Consider the following 20,054-nt stretch of genomic DNA (forward strand, 5'->3'; position numbering starts at 1 on the left):
CGCCCAACTAGCCTGCTTATGGTTTGGCTACAGAAGCCAATCAAGTTCTGTTTCTGTCTGAGCTGGTGTGAGTTTTTTTTCACTGGCAAAGAAACATGACAAAATGAAGACGTGATCACATCGGTCTCTCTGCTTAAGCACGTTCACTGGTTCCTCACTACCCTTGGGATAAAAGCCCAAATTCCTCGGCGTGACACACAGGTCACTGCTCTCCCTCGTCTTGCATACAGGCCCCAAACCTGTGTGCCCCACACATGCTGGACTCATTTCTGTCCTTGGTGTATCCCATGGAGGTTGCTGGCCTCACGGGGACCAGGTGAGAGATGAGATCCACGCCTACTCTGCCTGATCCCCTCACCTCCCCCCAGTCTCGCAGCTCTCAAGTCTTTTGAATCCAAGTCTTTATCTAGGATTTCACCTGGGCAGTCTCTTCTAAACTCTGGGCCCTTCCTTTTCCTATATCAAAACTTACCTCTCTCGGGCTTCCCTGGTGGTGCAGTGGTTGAGAGCCCGCCCGCCAACGCAGGGGATGTGGGATCGAGCCCTGGTCTGGGAAGATCCCACATGCTGCGGAGCAGCTGGGCCCGTGTGCCACAGCTGCTGAGCCTGTGCTCTGGAGCCCCTGAGCTGCAACTACTGAGCCTGCGCACCACAACTACTGAAGCCCGTGCGCCTAGAGCCCGTGCTCCACAACAAGAGAAGCCACCGCAATGAGAGGCCCGCCTACTGCAACAAAAAGTAGCCGCCACTCGCCGCAACTAGAGAAAGCCCGCGAGCAGCAACGAAGACCCAATGCAGCCAAAAATAAATAAAACAAATTTATTTTTAAAAAAACCCCCCCAAACCCCAAAAAACTTACCTCTCTCGTGTTTTATCTCCTAAGAACTTGGGTCTTTGCATTTTTTTAATTGCAAAAATAATTTGTGGACATCTTAGAAAATTGCTAAGTACCCAAAGTACCCAGAGGCAACCACTGTTCACATCTTGATACACTTCTTATCAGAACTGTTTTAAAACAAGTCTTCTGTTTCTTTCCATGTAATACATACACATTGTTAAAAAAAAAAAAAATCCAAGAGGATAGAAGAGCAGCCTTCTCTGCCTTCTCTCCATCCCCAAACTCTCACCCCAGAGTATGTGATCTGTTCCTTGAGGTCACCTCTCAGCTCTAAGAAACAATTAGATCCCTTGCATTAGGAAGGATGCTTTCACCAGCATCTAACAAAAAACCCGAGAGTGGCTTAAACAGTAAGACCATTTTATTTATTTCAAAGAAAGTCCAGAAGTCAGTGGTGCCAGGTGTCCGAACCGAGTCAGCACAGAGTTGCATCTCCTGGCCTTCCCCTCCTGGTCACAAGATGGCTGTCAGAGCTCCAAGTATCACGTTTTCACCCAACAGCACCTAAGCAGAAAGGAAGGGGCAGGACCAATAAAGCTCTCCAGATGCATCTCTTTAACCAGGGAGGAAAGTGCTTCCTTGAAGCTGCCTGACAATGTCCACAAGATCCTAGTCAAAATCGGGTCATGAGAGTTTTCTGACCAGCATCTGTGATACCCTATTTCTAAATAGTTCATAAGACCCACTGATGTCCCATGTGGCAGATTAGGCTTTGCGTCACTTGGAAACTACTCCCCTCCATCCCTGCTTCTCCCACCACAGTTGTCAAGTACCTCTGTTGGTTATCTTTTTAATTTTAAGAAACCTACCTGCCCCTTCACTCCTGACTCCACTGTGTGTCCACAGACGCTCCTGTGCCTCCCATTACCGTCCCTGTCAGTCCTCCGACCCCTTCCCTCTACTGCTATCTCGCAGCTTCTACATCTTTACTTTCACATCTGCCTATGGTTTGGCTACAGAAGGTCGCTGGTCATCACATTGTGATGGATCATAATACTGACATTCCATTCTGTAACCATAATAAAATCCAGGTCAATACAAAAATTGAGTATCAGTGAAAAGTGAAAAGGAAAAGATAAAAATTCTCATTACTTGAGACAACTATACCATGTAACTTCCTGTGGGTACCTACCTATGGATTTACAAATTTTTAGAAAGTCTAGAAAAGCGTACATTGGGCCCATTACAGTAGCAGCCTCTGGGTAAGAAGGAAATGGGATGGCAGTGGGTGGCCAAAAGGGACTTCAGATTCATATGCAATGTTCTATTTCTTAAAAAGGAGAATATATTCATGTTGCGCTTGTGTCATTAAACTTTAATTTGAAAAAATTCCCATTCATTTTCAGCTAATTATGCCAGCTCTGTGTGCTTGGCAGTGCTTGCACGTCTGTGTCCAGGAAGGAAGAACGTTTACTTTGTGTGTGTCTATGAATGAAGTGCAGTGATTAGTGGATTAAAAAAAAAAAATGTAGCAAGCAGAAGAAAAACAAAACAGGGGGTGTAGAGAGAACTCATTCACAACAACAATAAAAACTATAGGAATAAACCCATCAGGAAATTGGTAGGTTCGTTATGGAGAAAACCATAAAATGGGACTAAAGGGCAGACAAGATGGTCAGAATGAGTGTAGGGCTATACTGTGTTCATGGATTGAAAGACTCAGGATTGTACTGATGTTGATTTTCCCCAAATTAATCTTTAAATTCATAGAACTTGACAAGCGGGTTTTAAAATCCATGTGGAGGAGTGAACGTGCAGTAATAGTTATAGCTGAGTTAACTGAACAGGAAGCACAATGAAATGGAGCATTTTACTCAACAGATATCAAAAGGTGGTCTCAAGCTAGAGCGGATAAAACAGTCTGATGCAGACAGAAATATATAGACCGCTGAAAGAGAACCAGCGCCTCAGACCTACCTAGACATGGCAATTCAGTATATGAGGGAGTTTCACTTCAGATCAGTGGAGAGAGAAGGAACTAGACAGTCCGTCATGTTGCAGTAATCAGCTGTGTGTTTGCAGAAAGGTTAGATCATATCTCATTTCAATCATAAACATACATTCCAGCTGCATTAAAGACCCAAATAAAAACAAAATTACTAGAAAGGAATACAGAGTATACTTAAACCTTAGGAGTAAGAAAGGCCTAAACATAATATAAATACAAGGAATAAAGGAAAAGATGGATAAATTTGATTATGTCAAAATTGATAACTTCTGTCTAACAAAAGCCCCTACGAAATTTGAAGGCAACAGACAAGCTGAAAGAAAACATTTGCCATATATATATATATATATATATATATATATATATATATATATATACACACATATACACACACACACACAAAAGATTAATATCCAGATTATATTAGGAAACTCAAAAATCAATAAGATAAAGACAAACAACCTAATTTTTTAAATGAGCAAAAATAAACAGATCATTCAGAAAAGAGAAAATACAAATGCCTAAAACACATATGAAAATCTCACTAGCAAACAGGTATGTATAAACTTTAAAAAATGATTCAATTTTTCACCCAGCAAATTGGCAAACATTTAAAACAATCGCTTATGGTGTGGGGAGTCCTCCCATACCCTCTGGCTAGAAGTTTAAATGGTACAGAAATTATGGAGGACACTTTGGTAACGTCTAAAACTAAAAATGTGGAAACCCTGAGAACACAAATTCCACTTCTCAATCACTACCCTAGAGAAACATTACAGAAGAGGCACGTGTAAGACTGTTTTCTGTGGCGCTGCTTATGATGGAGGAAAGAAAAGGATGCAACTAAATGTCCATGGATCTTAGGAAGGAAAAATGTAGCACATTCATGGGAATGAATATAACACAGCTACTAAAAGGAACTGGCAAGAGCTCTCTGTATCAGTATATCTTAGAAATATAAGATGGAGTGAAAAAACACAGCTTACAGTAAAATCTCTATAGAGTGGGATGATTCATTCAAAATACCTCCATCGATACTTACATTTCTATGGAAGGAGACTCATAAAACTGCGGGGGAGGGAGGGAAACTAGGATTTCAGAGGGTGGCCAAAGGAAACTTTACTTACATTCATATTGTCCTACTTTCAAAAGGAAAATGTATTCATGCTTTACTTCGTTAATTAAAGTATAATCTGAAAAGATTCTAATTTGTTTTCGGCCAATTATGCCGGCTCTGTGTGTTTGGTGGTGCTTGCATATTTGTGCCCCCGGAGGAAGAATGTTCACTTTGCGTGTGTGTCTGCAAGTCAAGCCCACTGGTTGGTAAACAGGTTGAAATGAAATATGGAAAAACAAGGGCCAAACAGATAAAGGCAGAGGAGACCCTATTCACAGCTGACAACAAAACCTGTAATAAACCTAGGATTAAATTTATCAAGAAATAGGCAAGACTGTAGAGAAAACCATAAAACTTCCCTGAAAGACATGAGAGTGACCGGAACTGAGAGATAATAGCAACGAGCATTGGCAGAAGACTCAAATATGATAAAGGGGCCAATTTTCTTCAAACTTACCTAAAACTCAATGTGATCCCAATTAAAATCCCAGCAGAATTTTTCCTGAAACTTGACAGGCTATTTTAAAATTCATGTGGTGGGACAAATATGCAAGGATGATCAAGGCAATTTTACAAAAACAACAAAGAGGGTGGGATTTGTCCTGCCAGTTAGCAAAGCATATTATCACGCTCAGGAGTAGACAAATAGATCAGTGGACCAGAAAGAGCCCTGACATAGACCCGCATTGGAATTTAGTGTCAGGCAGAGGCAGCAATTTTAAATTACTGAAGAAATGACAGATTATCCAATAAATGGTATTGAAAAAATTGGTTATCAGTTTTGAAATTTATTAAAATAAAGCACTGATATCATACTTAAAATTAGCTTCATATGCAGTAAAGACTTAAATGTGAAAATAGTAAAATAATATAAAATAAATATGCAAGAAAGAAAACTACGAAAGCTTTAGAAAAAATACAGGAAAAATGGTTGTGATCTTAGTACAGGGAGGGACTTCTTTTTTAAAAAAAATATTTATTTTATTTATTTGGCTGCATTGGGTCTTCGTTGCGGCACATGGGATCTTTAGCTGTGGCATGCGGACTCTTAGTTGCGGCATGCGGGCTCTTAGTTGTGGCATGCATGTGGGATCTAGCTCCCTAACCAGGGATCTAACCCAGGCCCCCTGCATTGGGAGCGTGGAGACTTAACCACTGGATCAGCAGGGAAGTCCCCAGGAGGGCCTTCTTAAGGCAAGATAAGATTCTAAATTTGACAAAGAAATGAAAAGTTCTGTGATGAAAGATACAACACAGCTAAAATGACAAGGGTCAGAATGGTAGAGAATTATGTGCAATGCAGAGTAGACAGGGAATTAATATAAAAAATACATAAAGAAATCCCATAAATCAATAAGAAAAAAACAACACAGAAGAAAGATGGACAAAGGAGATGCACAGATGATCCCAATGAGAAGAAATATAAATGGCCAGGATACCCAGGAGGAGACCACAGCGTGACCAGGAAAACACAAATGAAATCAGGAAGAAACCACTTTCTTTCATCCATCAGATCCATAACCTTTAAAAGCTGGCAATGGTCTGGAAAAAGAAAGATGTACATTTACTTGTGGAAGGAGCTTAAACTGGCACTGCAACTTCAGAAGACAACCTGGGTTGTGTTTATTGAAAATAAAACAGTGGACACCATAGAGACCAGAGTTCCACTCTCAGTACCTACCCTATAGAAACATTTCTGGAGCAGGCAGGTGCCAAGATGTTACCGGCAGCATTCTTCATTATAGGGGGTGGAGGGGAGGAACCCCTCAGGGTCTACGGATGTCAGAGAAGGGGAAACATGGTACAGTCACGGGAAGGAGGACTATACTGTACGGCTGTTAAAAAAGCATGAAGAGCTGCTACATCACTGTCATGGGCAGATCCCAAAAATGTAAGATTAAGTGTGAAAAACACAGGATACGGTTTAAAACCTATGACATGGTATAATTTATTCAAAATACCTCCATAAATACTATCTATATATTTACTATGGAAGGCAAAACATAAAAAACTCCGAACAGTGGCCACCTCTGTGGACGGGGAAGGCACCAGGATCTCAGGTGACCAAAGGAAACTTTACTTACATTCATATTGTTCTACTTTCAAAAGGAAAATGTATTCATGCTTTACTTCGTTAATTAAAGTATAATCTGAAAAGATTCTAATTTGTTTTCGGCCAATTATGCCGGCTCTGTGTGTTTGGTGGTGCTTGCATATTTGTGCCCCCGGAGGAAGAATGTTCACTTTGCGTGTGTGTCTGCAAGTCAAGCCCACTGGTTGGTAAACAGGTTGAAATGAAATATGGAAAAACAAGGGCCAAACAGATAAAGGCAGAGGAGACCCTATTCACAGCTGACAACAAAACCTGTAATAAACCTAGGATTAAATTTATCAAGAAATAGGCAAGACTGTAGAGAAAACCATAAAACTTCCCTGAAAGACATGAGAGTGACCGGAACTGAGAGATAATAGCAACGAGCATTGGCAGAAGACTCAAATATGATAAAGGGGCCAATTTTCTTCAAACTTACCTAAAACTCAATGTGATCCCAATTAAAATCCCAGCAGAATTTTTCCTGAAACTTGACAGGCTATTTTAAAATTCATGTGGTGGGACAAATATGCAAGGATGATCAAGGCAATTTTACAAAAACAACAAAGAGGGTGGGATTTGTCCTGCCAGTTAGCAAAGCATATTATCAAGCTCAGGAGTAGACAAATAGATCAGTGGACCAGAAAGAGCTCTGACATAGACCCGCATTGGAATTTAGTGTCAGGCAGAGGCAGCAGTTTTAAATCAGTGGAGAAATGATATATTATTCCATAAATGGCGTTGGAACAATTACCTATCCATTTGGGAATGGGGAGGAATTAAAGTTAGATCCTAAGATTCGTGCCTATGGAATTTATTTTTTGTATATAGTATAAGGGCTTAAATATGTATGTATACAGAAACTATAAATTTTAGAGAAGGAAATACAGTAAATACTTATGACCTCGATACAGGGAATACTTTCTTAAGTAAGACTGTAAAAATGGCCTAAAAGTAAGATTGACAAATTTGATCGTATCAAAGTTAAAATTTCTCTAAGACAAAAAGATACTACACAATTAAATGACACAAATCACAATGTAGAAAACATCTGCAATATACATGAAAAAGTATCAATATTCAAATAAAGAACTCTTAAAAATCAATAGCAAAAAGACAAAAAAAAACCTTAAAAAAAAAAAAAAGAAACAGGCAAAGGATATGCACAAGCAATCCAGAGGAGGAAATGAAAATGGACAGTAAACACATGAAGACTTCAGTCTTGCAGGTAATTCAGAAAAATGCCAACAAAAGCAAGATACTATTTCTCACTCATCAGACTGGTTAAAAATGGAAAACTTGGACATGGTCTGGGGAAATGGACACACGCTGCTAGCAGGAGATTACATTAGAAGGCAATTTGGAGAACACTTTAGAAATTTCTATTAGAATTTAAGATACGAATACCTATGACCCATCAGTTCCATTTCTAAGTATCTATCCCAGAGAAATACTTGTACATGTGCAAAATGAACAATTATAAGATGCTCTTACAGGTTTGTCTTAATGGAATGACACTGGAAACACTTTAATAGTCAATAAATAGGAAACAAGAAAATCAAACATGGTGTAACCCTAAGGCCGCCAGTCGCCAGCTGCAAGGAACACTGCGGCAGAGCACGTCGGCTACACCAGGAGTCCCACAGGGCGCACTAAGCTGAGAGCAACACCTCCAGCTTGTACACATCATGTCTGTGCAAACAAACACACGAAAAGAGAACAGAAGATGTGTTTCAATGGGCATTGGAAAACATTTTGGATGAACAGCAAAAGCCTAAGAGCAGCTACCTCGGGAGGGGGAGAGGGATCTAAGGGCGGGGGGGTGTTCAGTAGAGACTTCTTTATCTGTAATACTCTAATTTTATTTAAAGGAAAACGTATTCATGTATTACTTGTATAATTAAATTTTAATTCAAAACTTCTAATTCATTTCCAGCCAATTAGTTCTACTTTATATGTGTGCTGTGCTCTCATTTGTGTGCCCAGGGACAAAGCACATTTACTCCGAGTGTGTGTCTGTGAATGAAGCATCGTGATTAGTAAATTGATTAAAATTTGGAAAGCAAAAAGAAAAACCTTTTACACTCACAAAAGGAGCAAAACTGATAAGGTACTCAGGAATAAACCTAATAAGAAATGTGAAAAACCTTTATGACAAAAGCGACCAACCTTTATTAAAAGGCATTAAAAATCAAACCAAACAAATAAGACTTTGATTAAATGGAGACAGATACCACGTTCACGGATGGGAAGAACTGATATCCTAAAGATGTTATTTCTCCCTTCGATGAAATCCCACACAAAATTCCCACAGGATTTTTTTCATGGAACTTTGACAAGCTGATTCTAAAGCGTATATGAAAAAGTAAATGTGCAATACGACCAAGGTAATTTTAAAAAAGAATAAAGGGCAAGGAAGGGAGGGGTGCTTAACTTACTGGGTAGTAGGATAAAGCTTTTGCTCATTAAAATCTGGTATTGGCCCAGAAGTAGACAAACAGATCAACAGACCTGAACAGAGTGTAGACATAGGGAACTGGGAGAAAAGATAGTGTTGGGACAATAACTGGTGCTTAGCCAACTGGTTATCCATTTGGAAAAAGATCAAATTAGATCTCTGTGTCACACCACACACGGAAATCCGTTTCAGATGGGTTAAAGAAAAACATTTTTTAAAAATACAGAGGGCTTCAATGTAAATACAGAATGTATGTATCATTCATGTGGGGGGGGGGAGGTCTCTTAGACAAGAATGCTACCTGCTCTAGTGCTAGTACTGCAGATGTTATCACCGCAGTTTGATATGATGCTTTAATATCCTGTCTCCAGTTGGACCGTACCTCCAACCTTCCGCACGTGCCTGCGAAGCGTCTCTACCTGGACCTCACAGACCCCTCTTCTTCTCCCTCTCAGCTCAACCTGGTCCTGGGAAGAAGGACTGGGATCCTGGATGGACTGAGGTTGAACCCAGCTCCTGCTACTTGCGCTCTATGTCAGAAAGGCGCTTTGCTTCTCCAGTTTCTGTTCCCTCCTCTATGATGTAGGGTGATGCTCTGTTGCTTGTGGGGGAAGGTGAAGTTCACATGAGATGATGAATGTGAACATGCATAAATGGCACAGAGCTTATAAGGATGAGGAAAGCCGACTTCTCTACTTTTTCTCCACCTACCCACCCGCGCAAACCCCTGCCATCATGACTTATATACCCCAATTCTTTCCTGCGTCATAATTCCGGAGAATCGTCACAGATTCTTTCTGGTCAAAAAGTGTGAATGTTGACTTCAGATTTTTCATTCCAAGGCAGATAGTATTGATTCAGCACCCAAAGAGCTTACTGCCTGTTGCTAGGTGCTGAGAAACACAAAAAATAAGAAGACAGGATCCCAGCCATGAGACAGGATAAAAATGGTGCTAATTAGAGCTGTAGTTGGTACATAGGTCAGATAAAAGCTCCCAAAAGAACATGGAGATCAAGTTACTCTCTAAAAGGTAAATAATTAAATTTTGCCCCATTCAGTCAAATACACATTATTGCCCCAAACTAATTTATCCATCACCACACTTGAACCCAATCCCTGTGGGAACTCATTTCACTAATTGTCTCCATCCTTAATCACTCCATTACTCAGGCTCCCTTCCCTCAGAATATTCATATGCCAGCACTGCTCTTTCCTTGAAGACTAAAATTTAATTTAAAGGGCCTAGACTTTGCTGCCTCTCTCCTTCCTCTCCTTAATCACCCCCCGCACAGCTGCCTCCGTTAAGGTCCCCAGAGGTCTCCCATGGGCCCTGGGGGTGGCAATCAGCAGGGACCCCAGGCTGCCCAATTCCAGGGGCACTATGGTGATTGTGCAGCTGCACATCGGAGGAGCTTGTGGATGTGCCCTTGACCCCTGACCTTTCTGCACATACCCACTGATGACCACTCCATCTTTCTGCTGAAAGACCTCTCTGGCCCTTTCTTTTCTGTACTTTAGGAGGGTCGTTCTTTCCTTCTACAGGCCCCAGTTGTTGGTGCCTGGCCTCTTCTTCCTCAGCCTCCCTCATCCCCTCAGAATGTTCCAGAAACCTGATACCACTTCAATTCACACTTCCACTCAGGACCCCTCAGGAGTTCTGAACCGGTCTCACTTCTGTGTTCCAGGTCCATGCATTCAGCCACCTCCTCCCCATGTCCCAGCTTGGATGCCTCAGCTGTCTACCACCAGACTTGGGGTCTGCCTCACAGGCCTAGTTTCTTTGTAGAAAAGCACTGCCATGCCACCAGTAAGGCAAGCCAGAAACTCAGGGGACTTCTGGCATACCTCCTCCTCTCCCTCCCCCTCTTCAATCCATCCAGCACCAAGACTGACCAGAATGTGTTGTGTCCAAACAGACAGAAGCTTCCTAACTGGTCTCCCTAAGTCTACCCGTGATTCCTCTAATGACTTCTCCTTGGACCAGCCAGAGTCTCAGATCACAGGAAATACTAGGGCAGGCCTCAGGCACGCGTCCCTCGCTCTCAGGGTGGACACAGGAGCTCAGCCCTGGCCTCTAAAGCTCTGCCCAGCCAGCACTGCCTGCCTCTCTGGTCTCACAGCACCTCGCTTTGCACACAGTGTTCTCTCTGCCCCGAGTGCTCTTCTCCAATTTGTTCTGTCCAGTTAACTCTGTCTCCTTAACTTGGTTCAAGTGTCACCTCCTCAGGGAGGCCTCCTGGAGTTGGCCTGGGGCAGGTCCCCTTGTTGTGCACCCTCCAGCACTTGGTACCTTACTTTTGGAGTGCCTGTCAAAAGTTATACATTTGTGTGTGTGATTATCTGGTTCACATCTTTCTCCCCTACTACCATACAAGCTCCATGAGAACAGGAAATCTGCCTATTTTAACTCATTCACCACAGAATCCACAGCGCTAGGCACAATGCCAGGCACAAAATAGGTGGTAAACTAGAATATGTAGAATGAATAAACTTTTGTTGTCACTAAACAACACGTCACATTTGAGCATTGACATCTGCCTATGAGCTTGCTCCTGTCTTTCCTAGGCTCAACTTTCCCACCCCTGTCCTTCATCTCTCCAAGTCTTCTTTCCAGATTCCTCAAAGGACTCTTGGCGACAGATTCACCTCTCCCTCACATCTCAACATTATTTAAGCTTATGCCCCGTCACTCCTCCAAAATGCTCTTATTAAGGTCATCAAAAGCTTACTCATCATCAAATCTAAAGAAAGAAATCCTGTCTTTATCTTACTGGAATTCTCTGCTGCATTTGACAGTGTTGATTACTTTCTCCTTGAAACTCTTCACTACCTTGGTTTCCATGGCAACCCACTCTTCTGGTTGGTTGTCGCATGTCTCAGGCCTTTCCTTTTCTTTCCCCACCGGCTTCAATGCCCATCATTCCTTCCCTCTATCCTGCCTCTCTGGGTCTCAGCTTCCTAACCTGTGAAATAGGACTAACGGTAGCTGTCTGCCTCACTAGGGGAGGGAGAGTGGGTTTGCCATGACCAGATGAGACAATGGTCACAACCTCACCATAAAAACTATAAAGAGCTGTGCCCGCACCAGAGTGCAGAGTGCATTTCCTGAGACCCAGACAGCCTCACACACAGACAGCTGGACTCTTATTTCCCTGTTTGTTAATTCCTTGGTATTTGTCACAAAGTCTTTGTGGTTAAAAAATTCTGAACCTCCATTTCAGACATTTGATTTCAAGCAGAAAATAATTATTCTGTCTCTACCTAGCTCGCTGCCTGTTGCTAGGTACCGAAAGGTACAAAAATGAATAAGACACAGCCCCAGACATCAGGCAGGATGAAACTACTGCTAATTAGAGCTGTAGTCAGTACTGGGAGGGCAGAAAAACAACCTCCAGAAAAACACAGAGATCAGGTTACTTGGTAAAATGTACATGATTTAATTTTTCCCCTTTCTACGAACACAACTAATCCCTTCACCTATACACTTAATCCCACTGCTCCGGGGGCCCCTTTCATTACCTGTCCCTGCTCTTCTGTCCTCGCATAGCCCTCCTCCCTCCAAATGTCAGTGTGTAAGAAACAGCACCTTCTAGAAACTTCTGTCCTCTCAGGTCTCCTTTCCCTCCTGCTTTCTCAGCCAGTCTCCAGATCACCCCCACCCAGTTGGGCTTTGGCCCCTCCCCCAAAGTTGCTATGGCAGGGGTCCCCAAAGACCAGGTCCACAGGATGCTCTCACCTCCCGACTTCTGTGCACCTGGCACATAAATGGCCACCCTGACCTCCGGAAACTCTCTCCTCCCTGGGCTTCTAGGGCCCCCACTTTTTCGGTCCTCTCCTCCGGCCACTCCTGCTCAGTCTCCTCAGCAGCATCCTCTTCCTGCATCCATCCCTAAAGTGTCAGTCACAGCTCAGAGTCTGGCCCTGCTCCATGAACTCTGTACCTTCTCCTAGTTCTCCATCTACCCCCTAGGGAGATGTCCACACTTCCTCTGTGAGCTCCAAACTGCCATGTAGACTTTCTTACTTGACAACAGCTCTAGTTAAGGTCACCAATAGCCATTTTTCCTCCTTACCGTCCATGCCCTTTGAGCTTGCCTCTGATTTATACAGACAAGAGGACTTTAGGTGACAGCCCTTTCAACCTCTTTTCCATCGCGTCTATCCTTGTTTCCTCTCAGCCCAGCCCAGAATATCGTCCTGACCCAAATCATAGCCCTAGCAGCTTCTCCCGCATATTCCAAACTCCCCAGGACAGGTGCCATGCTGCCTGCTTTCCCTCCCACCTTCACTTTCCTCGGCCCACCTTGTGGGGGCTTCTGACCCATCTCCCACAGGAACTGCTCCTGTGAGGATCTAGGGGGCCCCTAACTGCTCCATCCAGTGGGCCCTCAGTCCCTACTTAACTGGCTTTTCTCTTTTGTCGGCTGATTATTCTCTCTTGAAAACGCTCCACAGCCCTGGGTTTCCATGCCAACACAGGCTCCAGGTGCTTTTTCCATATCTTTCTGCTTTCTCTTTTGCCTTTGTGGGCTTTTCTTTCTCTCTGCCCACCCTTAAATGGGGGAGAGGTTCTCTGCCTTAGACCCCCTTTCTCTTCTCAGCTGCCACATTCTCCTAGGGCAGCTCACAAAAGTCCACGGCTACAACTGCCATCAGCCACAACCCAAATCTTTCATTCAAATCTCTGCTGGGATCCAAGCTCTCTCCTAGCTCCTCACAGGCCATCTCCACCTGGATGCCCACCTTTCATTCAACTTGTCCAAAATGGAGCTCAACGATCCTCTTCTAGCCCCGCAAGCCTGTTCTTTCTCCTGGGTATTCTCCTATCCGCCCAAGACACAAACAGGGGAGGCATCCTTGACTCTCTTTCTTTGACCCTAGCAACAGTCAGTCAGTAGCTTCTCCTAACTTTACCTTCTCTTCATCCTCTTGGCCCCAACCCTAATTCAGGCCTTGCCCTCCCTACCTGGATCAAAGCAATCATCTCCTCACTGGTTCTCACACCTCCAAATGTCTCCAAGTAACCAGAGTCATCATCTTAAAACAGAAATCTTACCATGGCACCTGCCCACTCAAAATGCTTCAGTGACTCCCTGTTGTCAAGAGGAAAAAGACCAAACTCTTCACCCTGCCTCTTATTTCACACTTTGGCCACCCTGTCTATGAGTTCATCCATGATGCCTCTCACTTCTGTCTCTGCCCTCTACCTGAATAACTCCTACTCATCAAGGCACCTCTTCTAGGAACCTCCCTGGATACTCCCATAAAGCTTCACACTTGTACCACCCACCCCAGCTGCTCCATGCTTTGCATGTGTCCCAAGCATATCTCTGGCCTTCTTACTACGTATCATTTTAGAATCTGTGTGTTTTTCTACCTCTTTGACTGTGTGCCCAAGAGCAGACAATATATCTTATTCATCTTCACATTTTAACACCCAGCACCATGCCTGACACAAAGTAGACACTCAATAAATGTTGTATAAATATATAGGCCATTTGCCCTTTCTTGCAACTTTCATCTCTCTCCTCTCTTTGACTATCATATTACTTTCCAAAAAGTTACACCAATTCACATTCCCCTTCACACTTAGTGCCTCTTCCACTGTATCCTCATCAGCATTGAGTATTCTTAAACTTTTTTCCCCTAATTTATTGGTGAAATCTAGTGCTTTTTTGTTTTTTATCGTTGATCTTATTAGTGAAATTGAATATTTTTTCAAAAAATTTTGTCAGTTCTATTTCCTCTTCTGTAAACTGTTTACATGAATTACATACCTATCTGTTGCATTTTTACTGTTAAGGTTTTGTGTGTTATCTTTTACACAGTATGGATCTGCAAATAGTTTACCCACTCTGCCTTTTGGTTCTGCTTGTGATATTGTTTGACTTTGGAAATACTTAGTTTTGATGTATTCAAATTGGTTGGTCTTTGCCTTCTTGCATTTTGTTGCTTTTTAGCTTAGAGGGGCTCCACCTTTCAGACACGTTAAATATCCAACTCCTTTTCTCTCTGGTTTTGTTTTTTTCTCTCTGGTTTTTAATGGATTTATGTCTCCTTTCTGATCAAAAGTTTTTGAATTTGGGGGTGTGCTCTGAGGTGAGGTTGAAAATGGATTATTATTCTTCTTTCAATAGTCAGAGTTCCAACTTTGGACAAGCCTTCCCCTTGTGGCTCTGACACTGAGCTAAGTTATTCCTGGCTGATTATGGCACCAGGACCACAACATCCTCAGAGAATATGCCACCTGGACAGGGAACCAAAAGGCTATGGGAAGGTATGATTCTAGACACAATAACAATGAAATGCAGGGAAGCATTTAAGGGGTGGCAGCAGAAAGTCTTTCTGCAAGCCCTGCCAGGACAGTATGCGGAAAGACGGTTCACCCACTTTGCCAATATGAGTGGCTGAATCTAGCTGGCACCCAACAAACAGTCCTGGAAGCTTCTGAATCTGCAAGGAAATGTTACTCGGGGACCACAAGGGAGGGAGAGCCCAACCCCTCCCCTCACCTGCATCAACCTACCTGCGTAGACTCTGCCAGGACATTTCACCATCAGCAAAAAAATCTCTCAGCCAGTTCCTGCCACGTTCAGTTTCCAGGGGGCTGCGGCCATCACCACGATTCCGCCATGCTCCAAGATGTGGACTGACCCAGATCCTGGGGTCACCATGCCCCTTGTCCAATTACTGTTCTGGGTACCAGGGCATCTGAGGGTGATGCTAGAGCTAGAAAGGAACTCAAGGATTATCTAGTCCAAGTGCTTCATTTTACACATGGGGAAACTGAGGCCCAGGGAGGGGAGGTGATTCACAGCCACCTGTTGCCACAGGAAGGATACCAGGCTATAGAGCCTTTTACAAGGTTCTTCTCACGTATCTTTTGTGACACATCAGTGTCTGTGATATGTGTGTGTAAAACATGAACCTAGAGGCTGGAAAATACTGCCACTTCAGAGTTGCCAAGAGGAGACTTGGGAGGCAAACTGAATTCCCTCACTTCTAGGAGAGTGAGGGTCACTTAACTCCTTAGGGAGTCTAGAGATTGACTGACTGAGCCTTCCAGCCATCCACGTTCCTGGCCAGCCAACCAGCAGGTTCTATGCCAGGCCTGGTCAAGGACGGCACCAGGTACTGCGCCTGGTCAAGGGACAAAGATCAAGCCCCCACCCTCAAGGGTGGTGCAGGGCTTTGACAGCCAAGCTGAGTCAGGACCACAAGCAACAGGGAACCAAGGAAGGGTCATGTTTGTCTTCCTCCCTCAGAGACCCTCCCAAGTCTGCTTTGACTCCAAGATTCTTGACACTTCTGCACCCCAGAGATGTAAAGTTTATTCTTTAATGCAAAAATCCCTTTGATTAAATGCTTGTTTTAACATACTTTCTTTCAACCAATACCTTTAAGACTGAAGCAACAAGGATAAAGTTCACTGATACTTCACAGGAGATGGCTTTGGAAACGTTAAAGACTTCCTGGGCCAGCCCCTCCTAGGTGAACAGATGGGGAAACGGGGCGGGCGTCGGGGGGCGGTGCCTGGAGAAGAATGAGCAGAGGAGAGCAAGGTCACATGGCAAGTGGGTGGGGATCAGGCCCAGGGCCTCAGCTCCCCGCCCTGCCCTAGAGGGCGGCCACTAGCAGTGTGGGGCGGGGATTGGCAGAGTGTAGCTTCGGAAGAGGCGGTGAGGCGTCCCCCTGTAGACTCTCCACAAGTTGTCCAGGAAAAGAGATGAGAGGCCAGAACCGCTCAAAGGGTTATTCTGTGGAGAAGGTTCGTGCTTACCCCGTATCTGACGGGGCACTCACTCTCAAACATTCCCGCACCAGTTCCTCATGAGGAGGAGGCCGAACAGGCAGTGATTTCTTTCCAAGAGGGAAAAATCCATGGACGGTCCTAGGCGAGCTGGTGGCCAAGCAGGGATGCAAAGCCAGGGTTCTGGCCTCTCAGGAAAGAGCACCGTCTAGGTGTTCCTCTCCCTTTTAGGATCTTGTCATTTCGGGGCTTGTAAAAAATAATTAAGGGAATTCATGTTGAGGTGCTGACATACGGCCTCACAAATGAGGTCTCTCCCTAACTCCACACAGCCCCGATGACACAGCACGGTAATCATGCGCCTGCAGGACTGCCTCGATGCCCTCCCCGCTGCTGCAGGAGCTCCTCACGGAGGGCACGGTCTTATCAGGTTCTGGGCTGGGCACAGGGCCTGGCGATGCTCCCTGCAGGAATGAATGAGTGGGAGAGCTGGATGATCAGACCGCATCCCTACGAAGCCTGAGCCCAATAAGGGTCGGTGGAGGGTGGTAGGGTACAGAAGAGAGGCAGTAACATTTGTGAAGACTTGGCCTTGAGCCAGGCTACAGGGGGTGTTACCATCTCTGTTTTGCCAGTGAGGAAACTGAGGCTCAGGGACGAGTGGTCAAAGAGGCGGGGGTATAGGGCCCGGGCTCCCCGAAACCTCATCGCTCAAGGTTTGTCGGTCCTAAAACTGTTCCCCGAGTCCACGCCCACTGAGTCTCGAGAGGGAGACCCAGGGCTTCTGTCTGAAGCCTCCAGCTGCTGCTCAGCCAGCTCCTCCCCTTCATCTCGAGCCCGCTCTATAATCAAAGTTTTTCTCGCGGTATGGAATTCTCTCCCTGAAGCCTGGCAGACCAAACTCTGCCCCTCTTCTGGCTTTTAGTCAGGATCACCTTCCCTGGCTTGCTGAGGAGAGCGCTGCTTAGTTCCTCCCTCTTTTCAGAGCAGTGACCCTTTCTCCCTTTAGGGGGCTGGGGGATGAGGGGTGAGCTTTGCAATAGACGCCAGGAGACTGGGTTCTGGCCCCGGCCGCCAGCTGAGCACAAGGGATGACCCCTCAGTGACCTCACTTCCGTGACCTCACTTCCGACAGCTATTCAACGGGAGTCTCTCATCTTTCTCTGTCCCCCTCCCCAGCCTGCTCCTTCTCCTGCCTCCTCTCCTCACCCACCGTGGCTCCTTGGGTCTACTTCTCGCCTTCCCCAGTGATCCAGGCGGGGCAGTGGCCTTCTTGACAGTCCTGCTGCTGTTACTGCTCAAAGGCTATCCTGTCCCTCTGAAAATCATCCCGCCTTAAATTAGCTGCTGCTCTGATTGGGTCACCCCCTACTCCCATCAGATCCTTGTCTGTGATGGTTCCAGTCAGTTGGAAACTGAAGACTTCTCACTCAGGGCTGAGTTTGGGGGCCCGCCACCAACACGTCAACCTTCAACCCCCTCACTATCTCCCAATACAGCCCTCCAGGGCAGCCAGATACTGGGGGTCCTTCATTTTGCTTTCAGCCCAGTCTCTTCAGCTGTAAGCAGAGATGCTTGATTAGATGGTGAGAAATAACATCTCATTTGTTATTTCACTGCTCCGACATTTACACTTGTCCTCAGGTCTCAGCCTGAACATCAATCCTCCCCAGCCCACACTAGGTCCCCCCCTAGACTCCTCTTAGGGCACCTGCCACGGTCCATATTATATCTATCTGTGGGATTATCTGCCCAAGGTCATCCCCTTTCCCATTAGCTTGGATGACTCCCTGATGGCAGAGATGGTCCACCTTGTCCACTGTGTGACCCCAAGGCCTGGTCCCGTACAGGATTCTGACAAGTACCTCAGATTAAATAACAATGCAAGCCCCCTAGGGAGGTGGGGGGAGCCCAATCACTGCGGAAGAGAAAGTCTGCATGACCACTAGCACTAACACTCAACAGAGGGCTGAGTGAAGTCATCTAGGCAACTGGATCTCTAGGGAGAGGGAAGCGTCCAGGAAGGCTTCCTGACAGAGGCATATCTAGGCTCATGTGGTACAATCATTAAAGCATAAAGCATATGCACTGCTGCATATGCAGTGCCACCTTCCCAGAGTTCAATCACCTTCCTCAAATGCATCCAGGAGGACCCGAAGATCCTCGGAGAAAGGAGTCCCAGTATATTAGGGGTAGGAAGACTGTGTTTGCTCCAAAGCCCACATCTTACCTACAAGGAAACTGAGGCGCAGAGCAGGGCACAGACCAGTTCCTAAAGAAGCCCAGACCTAGGCCTCATGGGATCTTGTGGTTACCAGGTACCACCACATGAGCAACCATTTCACACTAGCAGCCACGGCGACTGGCAGAATTGCAGGGTGTGGTTTTCTAAGACCTGGTACCCTGCTCTTTTCCAGAATAGATATCCACTTCTCATTTTCCTGAAAGGCATTTCAGGAAGAGGGGGCAGGGTGCTGCTGGTGCTGCCTTGGCAGGTGGAAAGCAGTGCTGGGCAGACAGAATGCTGATGTGGCATCACCTTGGGAAAGGGTGGGCTGCAGGCTCCCTGCTGGAAAGGGGCCACAAATCTTTCAGAGGGAGGCCTGTTTGTGACTCTTTAGTGAGCTTGACCTATGACAGAAAGCTGCTTTCTGAGGGAGAGCAAAGTAAGCAAAACTCTTGGCTTCATTCATCATCCAGGTGCCTCCACGGGAGAGCGTGGCCACAAAAGCCTTGTTTGTTTGTTTTGTTTTTGGAATTTGCAGTTGTCTATTTTCTTAAGTCTTCCCACTAGGCTAGAGTCATGCGCTCCTGGAGAGTCAGGCCTGGGTCTTGCCCCTGAAATCCCTAGCAAGCCCAGTACAGGGGCTCAATGTTTGCTGAACAAACCATCCTCAACTTGTCAAGACTTTGCTGAACCACAAAATACACCCAGAAACGCAGAAAAAAAAGAATGCAGAAGTAAAAACACAAAAGCATCAGATAGGAAAAATACCCAGCAGGTATAATCAATAAGTTTGGTTCTCTGAAAATACCTCTAAAATGAACAAACCTTTGGCAAGTTTTGACGAAGAAAAGGAAAAGCACTGATAGGCGATGGTAGGAATGAAAAAAGGAATACACTGACAATGGGGAGATTGCAAAGGGCAGGAGAAAACTACACAAAACTTCATAGCAATAAATTACCAATCTAGGTATAACAGATGACCTTTTATGAAACAACCCAAGCCCTTTTACAACAATAAACTCTCACAACAGCCCTGTGCCTTGGACAGGCAGTGCTCCTGTTATGTTTTCTAGAAGGAGAAGAGATGGAGAGGTGGACACCCAGCACAGGGCCCTGGCAAGCCACCCAGCTTTGTCTCAAAGGTCACGGCCATGGGAGCACGTGCACATTGACGGCACAGAACCACGCCACTCCCGCACTTCCAGCCGTCGCCGGAGCCCCCTGCGTGGACGGCCAACCTTATTTATTTTTCCACTTGAAATGCCATAAGGGGTTTCACTTTATTTTTACTTCAAAAGCAGCACCATAAAAATTCTTGATGATTAGAGCTCCAGCTGTCTTAAGTTGTTTGTCAAGGGATCGGTTACTCAAATCTCCTACGGAGGGAAACAGTTTCAGGCGAGAAGCCATGGGAGCTGAGAAACGCAAATGTCTCATCTCTGAAAACTTTCAGACTCCCTCCTGTTCACCGCCTGGCCTGCCCCCTGCTCCCCCTCCCCCAATCCCACCATCTGCTCTCCAGAGAGCAGATCAAATTTTCAGCCTAAGGTACTGTGGCGCCAA

The 20,054-nt window shown here is 45.1% G+C and overlaps 1 long non-coding RNA gene across 2 annotated transcripts; it reads right to left on the reverse strand.

Annotated features, from left to right (window-relative positions):
* Nucleotides 1-1,221: 1,221 nt before the first annotated feature.
* On the reverse strand, nt 1,222-19,983 carry LOC114485008 (uncharacterized). 2 transcript variants are annotated; one of them, XR_008616658.1, is made up of 3 exons: nt 15,041-19,983; nt 2,816-5,736; nt 1,222-1,402 (listed from the first exon to the last, which is right to left on the reverse strand). It is a non-coding gene; the product is annotated as an uncharacterized lncRNA (long non-coding RNA). The 2 variants fall into 2 exon arrangements; XR_008616659.1 differs by lacking the exon at nt 1,222-1,402 and having other exon boundaries at nt 2,245-5,736; nt 15,041-15,243; nt 15,912-19,983.
* Between the last annotated feature and the right edge of the window lie 71 nt (nt 19,984-20,054).

This window comes from Physeter macrocephalus, unplaced genomic scaffold (genome assembly GCF_002837175.3).
Source record: "Physeter macrocephalus isolate SW-GA unplaced genomic scaffold, ASM283717v5 random_322, whole genome shotgun sequence".
In the NCBI taxonomy this organism is placed as follows: domain Eukaryota; kingdom Metazoa; phylum Chordata; class Mammalia; order Artiodactyla; family Physeteridae; genus Physeter; species Physeter macrocephalus.